The 9,051-nt window shown below is 31.9% G+C and overlaps 1 protein-coding gene across 1 annotated transcript in view; it reads left to right on the top strand.

The window, feature by feature from the left end:
* The first annotated feature begins 1,739 nt into the window (after positions 1–1,739).
* Positions 1,740–9,051, top strand: part of LOC113234644 (synaptic vesicle glycoprotein 2B) — a 48,613-nt gene continuing 41,301 nt past the window's right edge. Inside the window, exon 1 of the mRNA XM_026470041.1 lies at positions 1,740–1,861. The gene's annotated coding sequence lies outside the window, so the exon portion shown is untranslated. The remainder of the gene's footprint in view (positions 1,862–9,051) is intronic.

The following is a 9,051-nucleotide window of genomic DNA, read 5'->3' as shown; positions in this document are numbered from 1 at the left end:
AAAACAAGAAATTAGTTTTAAAAATTCCTGGAATGTCTAGCCTACCTTTACTTTATACGTGGAGTATTAAGAGACACACTTGTCCTTTGTAGTTTTTATACAGGTGCCTACTACTTAACGTACACAATAATATTGTTTAATTTATTAATGCTTCAAAGTCGTTAAAGATTTACAAAATTGTCATTAGTTAAGAACGTACTGAAAGAAAGGAAAAACGTGATTTAGATATGATAAATGTAATTTACAAAAAATCTAAAACAGTAGGCTTACTTTGATGGATTTACTGCGAACAAAAGACAAGCAAATAAAAGTTGTCATTTCATTTACATAGGTTTTACCAACAATGGAAACTTCGAATAATTAATATAAATTAATTTCCTTATTTTTCTATGCAATATGTTTGTGAAGGTTTTTTTAACTTTTGAGCTTACATTAGCATTCAATATGTGTAAATTGCGTATTCTTCTATTTATCTCTTTACAACTTTTTTTGTATTATATTTTTGTCCATTAAAGTTGCAGTGCCACTCAGAGCTTTTAAATCTGAGGGGCACTGTCATTATGCCTGTCACCTCAAAATATAAGTTGACAAGTCCCCTGTGCCTGTAATTTAATCAACACCCTTAACCTTCAAAACCGGAACGCTATATTACTCACATTACTGTTCGGCGGCAAAAATAGGAATTGTTGGGTAATTTTCCGAAAAATTCCAAATAGACCCTTTTCAAAAAAACTTTTGAATTTCGAGGACTCATATATTTGTCATACGTTTACAAATATCTTTTAAAGCTTTATTTAATATGAATTATAAAATAAACTTGTCTAACTAAAAGCCATCTATAGACAAACGAGATTTAAAATGATTTCCAGTGAAATTAAACCTATAATGGCTCCAACGTTTTCGTTCAGCAACTTTAACTTTTGACAGACGTCAACGTCAAATGTGGAAAATGAAAGGAAAAATGTTTGAAAAATATCCGAAAAAATAATTATTTTTCTGAAAAATATGATTTTTTCAAAATGGAAATTTTTCCATGACCCAGTACTAGAAATAGGTAAGGTGGCATTCCATTCCAGGTAATTCCATAGTAAAATAACAAAAGTATGGTAACTCCGACGAACTCTTTCACAAGGAGCTATACTGCTTCTAAAATCTTCTCTTCAACCCGCTCAGAGAACTTTTGTGGAGATGATCTAAACACTAAGGAAATTGAGTATGATATTATAATCTATAGGAGTAAATAAATATATTTGAAATAATTATAAAAGGCGCACGTTTCATCAAATAAGTACATTACGAAACATGTGTACTTTAAAATAAGTACTTAGGTACATAATGTCGCAATAACGATGCAATAAATTCTTATGTACTTCGACGATTTTATACCGTAGGTATTAATTTATAAAATAAGGTTACCTCACTTTGAAAAAAAAAAACAGTGCTATTTATAGGAAGAGAAAATAATAACGTGATAAATTGTTCTTTAAAATTTTTGAGTAAATGTAAGTGAACATTTCCTGCTATATCTGTTATTTTCAATTTGTACACATAAATACCTCTACAATACTCTACATTTTGCTCAATAAACTTCATGTAGATCCTCATGAGACATTTCATATCTTATAGCAAATAGTATTTACGTGTTTTGGCGTAGTATTTATAATTTAAATCTCGGTGTTGACTTGTAGCTCTATCTTCACAGATATATAAGATAGTTGTAAATGCCTGCAAACACTCTTACGGGAGTGACACTCTGAAGCACCGCGTTGTTTATCACTTCATTTGTTTTTGTTCATAGCCACTCTAGTGGCGGAACACCCCATTAATCCCACACCTTTAATATTCATCATCGAATCGACCGGTAAGTGATACTTTTAAGTAATGATGTATTTATCGTAATATGAAAGTAATTTTGCATATATTTCGCTACCGCTTTTCCCATAGTGACCAAAACAAAAATAAATAGTTTACGCTATCATGTGATATAATAAAGGTCTACAATAAATAAAAATATATAATAAAATAAATAATTTTAAAACATATTATTTAAAATAAATTCTTAAGACAGATGAATCGATTAATGAAGTATAACTTTTTTTTAATAAACCAACCTGAAAAGTTTCTGGAATTACATCTATTTGCCAAATTTTATTGAAATCTCAAACTGGATTCATCGCCTAATTTGTCACCCTTAGAGGTCGAATATTTTCTTCAAATTTAAGTAAATGGGAACACTATTGAGGTACCTCTTTTTCAACAAAAAAGAACTATCGAAATCGGGTCACAAATGTCGAAGTAACCGCGTAACATTCATACAAAAAAACAGAGGAATTGGGACGTCGTTCCATTTTGAAATCTGTTAAAAAATACACAAATTTGCTCTGCTTTGTGTCGATATCGAGTCGTGTAAATCGTAAACAATCGCTATTAGGACACCGAAATTACTATAAAGGCGAATTTTCTTTACTAAGTAATAGTTTGTTTTTTAGGTAGTCCAGTGTTAGAGTACCAGTACCAGCTGGTATGTCTCTGTTAATTTTGTAAATCACGCAACCTCGTTAGCACAAATACGGTCAGCGGGGTTGAATTAGCACACCGTAAAGTGGGTGAAAATAACGATATGCAATCAAGATAAATTAGATGTTTTTTTCTTTTCAGTAGCTTCTGATTAGTTGAATTAGACAAATTATTTATTTATTAAATAAGATTCTTGACTATATTTTTTATAATTTATTAAAAGGCCCTTGTGGTGTAAATAAATATCATCGAGTATATAACCAGAAATAGAGACGAAATGTTATTTAATTGGTTTGAAAACTATTCTGCCATATCATTACTGTGACAACTGCGCTCCGATTGGCCAGTCCGAGTTCGAAACAATTGACGGGTGTCGTCAACTGTTTCACTTCAAATCGACCAGTTAACTTGAGCTTTACTGTAATGGACGAAAATTGCAAAATTACATATTTAATATTTAATTACCGATGAAATGTGATTCCGTTTGTTTTGTAATTAGATGTTTTGCTGTTTTTCCCACACCACCGAATAGAACAGCAGGGCATTGTTAGAGATATTATCTTTATTACAATAAATACAGAATATTTTTTGGAATATACGGAGACGTACACACAGGTCAGTAATTGGCCTGACTATATTTCAGTGCAAACGGGAGTTGATATTTATAAGAGCTGTATCACTAATGTGTTACCAGGAATATATGGTCCTTATTTCGTCTCTATTTCTGGTTATATACTCGATGATAAATATAAAAAAAGATATTTGTTTTCGTTTTGGATGTTTTGCATCTTCGATTCTAAAGGCTCTTAAGTTATAATTTTACCTCGTTTCTCAATGTTAAAGAAGGAATTTCCTGACAACACGAATTTGTTTCTTTTCATGATATTGATAATACAAAAAATCACGAATAATAAATAAAAGAAGTACTAACTCCGCCATTACAGAAAAGAAGTAATATTGTATTTTCGTCGTCACATGTCCTTATCTTGGTCTTTTGAATTATGTATTGTCTTTACAATAAATAATTTTTTAGCTGTTATAACAAAAGCTATATATAAAATATGTTACCTATCGCAAACTAGAAACTTGATTTACAGAATTATGCTTCACCGAAAACCTTTCGGCTTTTATGAACAGATTTCATTTCATTTATCCGAAAACACTTTACGTGCACGTTACGTATTTTTATCATTACACTATTTAATGTTTCACTATTTTGGACACATTGATAAGGTTATTCGTTTCCCCGATTCTCATTTCCTCAACATTCCGTTTGTCTAATGTACCGAAGTGAATATTTTGTTTTTGTACAAATACGATATTCATACATCTAGTGTGTTTGTTTTTGTTTAACTCGGATTTAATTTAATGTAATTGATACAAATAAACGATACACTAAATTTATTTACTATCTTAAATAAGTTTAACGGTGTAATTAAAAAAACTCCAATAATTATTTAAAAGATGGTCGGAGATGCAAACAAATTTACTTATAATTTTATCTAATAATAATAATTTTATCGAAACGAATATTCAACAATCCCAACTATATGAAAAACCGACAGTAGGATAAACATAAATTCACGAAACAAACTTCTGCCAAAAAAATATATACGTGTAATAATTATTCTAATAATAGTTTTTCAGACAAACGATTTATGTATTATTATTTTCTGCTGTAAGATATTTCTATTTTACTAATTTATACCAAAAAAATAAAAGGATGGAAAAGGTCAAACCGTGTTCGGAATAATGAGCTTCGGAAAAAAGAAATTCGACTTTGTAAATTTGTAAATATACACGTATACCATCATTGCGCATACATGTATATTTAGGCAAATATTTGTAATTTTCACGTCAAATCTAAAGATAGTGAGACTGGCCCGTCGTAGAATTGTTTGCTATGTTCTTTTTTTAGTGTTCCAATTTTACTGCATTACTATTATGAATTAATTTCTATAAATAAATGGTGAGATAGATATTATTTTTTTGTAAAATCGCCAAATGTTACTTTAGCATTTTTTTGTGATTGGACGTACAAGCGGTGCGCCTGGTGGTAGGCGACACGCCTACCCATAGCAGTTGCAGTGCCACTCAGAACTTTAAATCGCAAAGATCCTAGGCGCAGTGCCACTGCGCCCGTCACCCTAAGTCATAAGGTGACAAGTTCCACGTGCCTGTAATTTTACCCTTCAATACCGGAACGTAATAGTTACATTACTCCTTGGCGGCAGAAGTGGGTAATGTGGCAGTACTTCCCTGGACTAGCACTTGGTCATTCTTGGTAGATCCTATATAGATTCAAATGACGTCTTATGACGTGAGTTGCCGTTTTTATTACATTTCAATTGCTTTCTAGAATATTAGCCTAGCCTAACTCCTAGTTTCGTTAGGAAAATGGTTTTGAAAAAAAAGTGTACCTGGCGCGCAAAGCCAACAAATCGTATACAGCTATACCAATTGCCGCTTTTACAAGCTGCTAAATTAAACACTATAACAAAAGACGTAAATTGTAAAGAATTTTCACACATTGTAGATATTTACGTGTGGCTGTATGTAAATACGTACAAGTGTGCTCTATAAAGGAAAACACGAGTATAAGAATATTTTTGGACGTAATTACAACATTTAAATTTTCACTGTCATAATATCTAACCAGAATTTATTGTTAAATGCAAATTGTTAACATATTTATCATATAAACCTTTTGTCAAAAGTAAATAATATGCAGTTATTTGACGACGTTAGGTTAAATACGTAAGCAAAAAACTAATATAACACATAAACTCAACTACATAGTATTAAGTAGGTACTGCACACACAGCATATCATTCTCTACAAATTCTCGCACTTCCGGCAGCTAGAGATTCAAATTTAAATTGAATTACGTGTATATTAGCTATCGTGTTCAACAATTGAAATCACCAACATCTAATTGTTACTGGAATGACATCACCGTGACGTCAAATTACAAATAAAATGTTTTCAGTACATAACTTAAGGACTTCTTATTATTCTAGTTGTATTATTTGGGTACCATACGGTCAAATCAAATCACATGTTAATTTAAAATTAGGGATTACTGATATCACGTACAGTTGAAGAATGTGTGAAAATTTATTAGTAAAATGCTTTTCCACCGGCGAGGCGAGACGAGAATTAAATTACATTAACAAATATTTCAATTCCCGCTTTGAATATCTTCGTCAATTCACCCTTAAACACCTAAATGCACCTGAAAATCACTTTTAAACGCGTAATTTAAAATTTAAGTTTAAATGTAGAATAGATTCACGCTAACGGCCAGCTGCTAAAAGTCCGAAAGATATAAAAGGGTGTGTAATGTATCATATAAGTCTTATTCACACAACGCTCAATTGGCATAACTTTACTTCCTATAAACTCATTTAATATAGTAATTCACTTCATATAACGAACATTTGATATATACTTACGTTTTATAATTTCATTTTTTATGACGATTACTTACACTAACACTAATTTTTAATAACGATCATAAATTATAAACCACAGTTGTCACAGCAACGTCTTTTTGTCTAAATTTCTTTTCATCTAAACATAGGATTATTTCCGAAAATCGATATCCCTAATACTAATATTATATTAATTATAATTTGGCCTGAAAACCTGTTCGGCAACGGAAACAAATTTGTTTCTGGCACTCGTCAGCTGCTACTGCGGCACGTTCGCTCCGCTCGCTCGGCTCTTGCTGCTTTTTCATGTACTTACCTAACTTTACCTACAAAATGGGAGCCGGAACCAAGATTTGACCTATGTAAAATACTTATGTTTTATTTAAACCACCAAGGAATCTAGAGTCTAACAATAATAATTTTGTCGAAATATGAAAAGTGATATTATACCACACAAAAATGATCTAAATTGACAATGTATGAAATGATTGTTATATAATATAAGCTTTATATCAAACTTAAATTATAGGAAGTGAAATTGGTCTAAATAAAAATTATATTAAATGAACGGTGTTTGTTTTGAAATTACTTTGTTTGATTTTCGTCTAAGGGAGACGCACCCGATATAAAAACTAATATTCGATCTGTACAATACCTATCTTTTTTGTAAATACTACTACGTATCCATTCTTTGTTTTTCCTCAAAACGATAACAATGTTATCTGAAACAGTAGCATTATTGTTGTCGACTTAAAACAGTGACACGGGACGTCAAACTAAATAAACACTAAATCACTACGACTTATGATACCGACCCGACTCTACACTGAGTTAATATTGAGTTTTCATATGACGCAGGGGAGCAGAAGTAAATAATTACTTACTTATATCGGATTAAAAAAACTGTCGGAATTTGAAATTGGCATTGAAAGAATTTTAAATTTATTAATAATAATAAATATGTTTATTTCTCACCAAAAAATACAAAACAATATAAATCTTAGTAGATACTTTACAGTATATATTGTGGGAGCTGAAGCTGGTATTTGATGTAGGTATTTCACCTGTATTACAAGTCATTAGGTCACACCCCTTGAATAATGAGATTTGACATTACTAAGTAATAGGAAGCAGCAGAATAATCTTGTTAAAATAAAAACTAGTACTTATTATTAGCGTACGAAGTAGATGTATTAGTAATGAATTATTTTTGCGGATCTTTTTTTTTTCGTCATCATGTGACTAGGGCTAGTTTTATTAAAGCAAAACTAGCCACAGGATGTTTGCTTAACGGAGTATTAAACTTAATGGATGTATAAGTGCTTATGCTAAACAAGGAAATGGGGAAAATAGTAAAGTTATTATAGTGAATGATTATTTATTAGTTAATGAATCCAACTTAATCTTCGGCCATAAACATTTTAATTTCTGACTTATTTTATTTTATTCTTTTTATATACATATATAGGAGCATATCGCACTGCTATTACAAATTAGTGTTGTAACTCAAAATATGTAAAATTTACGATTATACTATTGCTGAATGTAAAATTTAAATCGTCGTTACAATATTGTGAGAAACAATTAAAGATATCTACTTAACTAAAAATGAGACAAACTTTTTGTTGAGTAAGGACTGTTTTATCCAGAACTACCAGAACAGGAGTTCCGGACAATTAAAAAAAATCAGTCGTTACTCAAAAATGTATAATTATTTATTTCCTTAAATTTTTATTGAATTGATATTCAATTATTTTTTGTGAAATTACTCCACTAGTTTTTTATAATTATTAATACAAAGATCGAACACTCAGAAAAATATTCTTCGATCCGGTCGGATTCGAACCGACGTCTTCTTGCATACCGTGCCAGACGCTATACCAACTAAGCCACGGAACGAACTAACCTCACGAATTTTTCTATGTGCTTGCGTCGTGTCTGTGTATTTGGTTTTTCAACGACTTTCTAGTCGTAGCGCCATCTATGAAATATTTATCACCTATACATAAATTTTAATAATCTTCCACGAGAAGTGAGAGTTTCGTAATCATCGATTCTGAAAAAATATACTTTTTGAGTTAACACACTACTGTATTAACTATGCGTTATATAAGTACCAGAGCAACGGAATTCACTCTGGGGCACTTCCCAGAACACCCAGACCAGAATCAATTTAGAAAAGTTAATTTCCTTGATTAGTACTACCGGGAATCGAACCCGGGACCTCCTCATCCAGCGCCCAAGTGCAAACCGTTGAGCCACCGAGGACCGTATAATGTTACATTAACATGTGTTATAAGCATAGATATAGGATAAAAAAAGGGGCGATATGTAATGACGCTATGTAAGATCGGGTACCGATGTCGCCACTTTTTAGCTTGTGTGCAATTCAAACTTCACGCTCTATTATCTACTACCATAACTTAAAGGTTTTGATTTGGTAGGGCTTAAAACGTGAAAACGTCGTAAAACAATTTTAAAATTTAACAAAATTAAACTTACAGTCACTTGAGTAAGACTTATATTACAATATTTCAGTATTCTTTCATCCTGGTTCAGCCATTCACCATCAGGTGGCGTTTTAATAAAAATGCTACAAATATATAGTAGCTGACTATTACACGTTAGATGGCGCTGAAACTCATTTTTCGTTACACTAAGAATTCACGGAGCGGTTTTCACCCGCGTCTGCCGCGGGATCGCGGCATCTGTAGAATGTAACAGTTAAGTATGCAAAATTAGTACTAAATGAGGGATGTGGTCCTTTTTTTACACACAGGAAAATACGTTACGCATACCCCGCCGCGGGCGATGACATGGCGGGGTTATGTGGGACTCTCCTCCGTTGGTCCTTGATTGAATCCTCAGAGGCCTACCCATTAAAAACCTGTGTATGCACCCTCACCCACTGGTGCCGGCTTGTGGGATCTCGTTAAGGATGTGGTCCTACCTAATCGATAGTTAGAAACCATGTGGCTGTTTTTAATAATATATTAAAAAATATTCCATCTTTCATACTATACCTACACTGGTACTGGTGTATTATTAAATTAATATTAGGGGTTAAAGTATGAAATTGCCGTTTTATTGCAATAGGTTC

Source organism: Hyposmocoma kahamanoa, unplaced genomic scaffold (genome assembly GCF_003589595.1).
Source record: "Hyposmocoma kahamanoa isolate Upper Pololo Valley unplaced genomic scaffold, ASM358959v1 86, whole genome shotgun sequence".
NCBI lineage: Eukaryota > Metazoa > Arthropoda > Insecta > Lepidoptera > Cosmopterigidae > Hyposmocoma > Hyposmocoma kahamanoa.
This window is presented reverse-complemented; position numbering and strand designations above follow the sequence as displayed.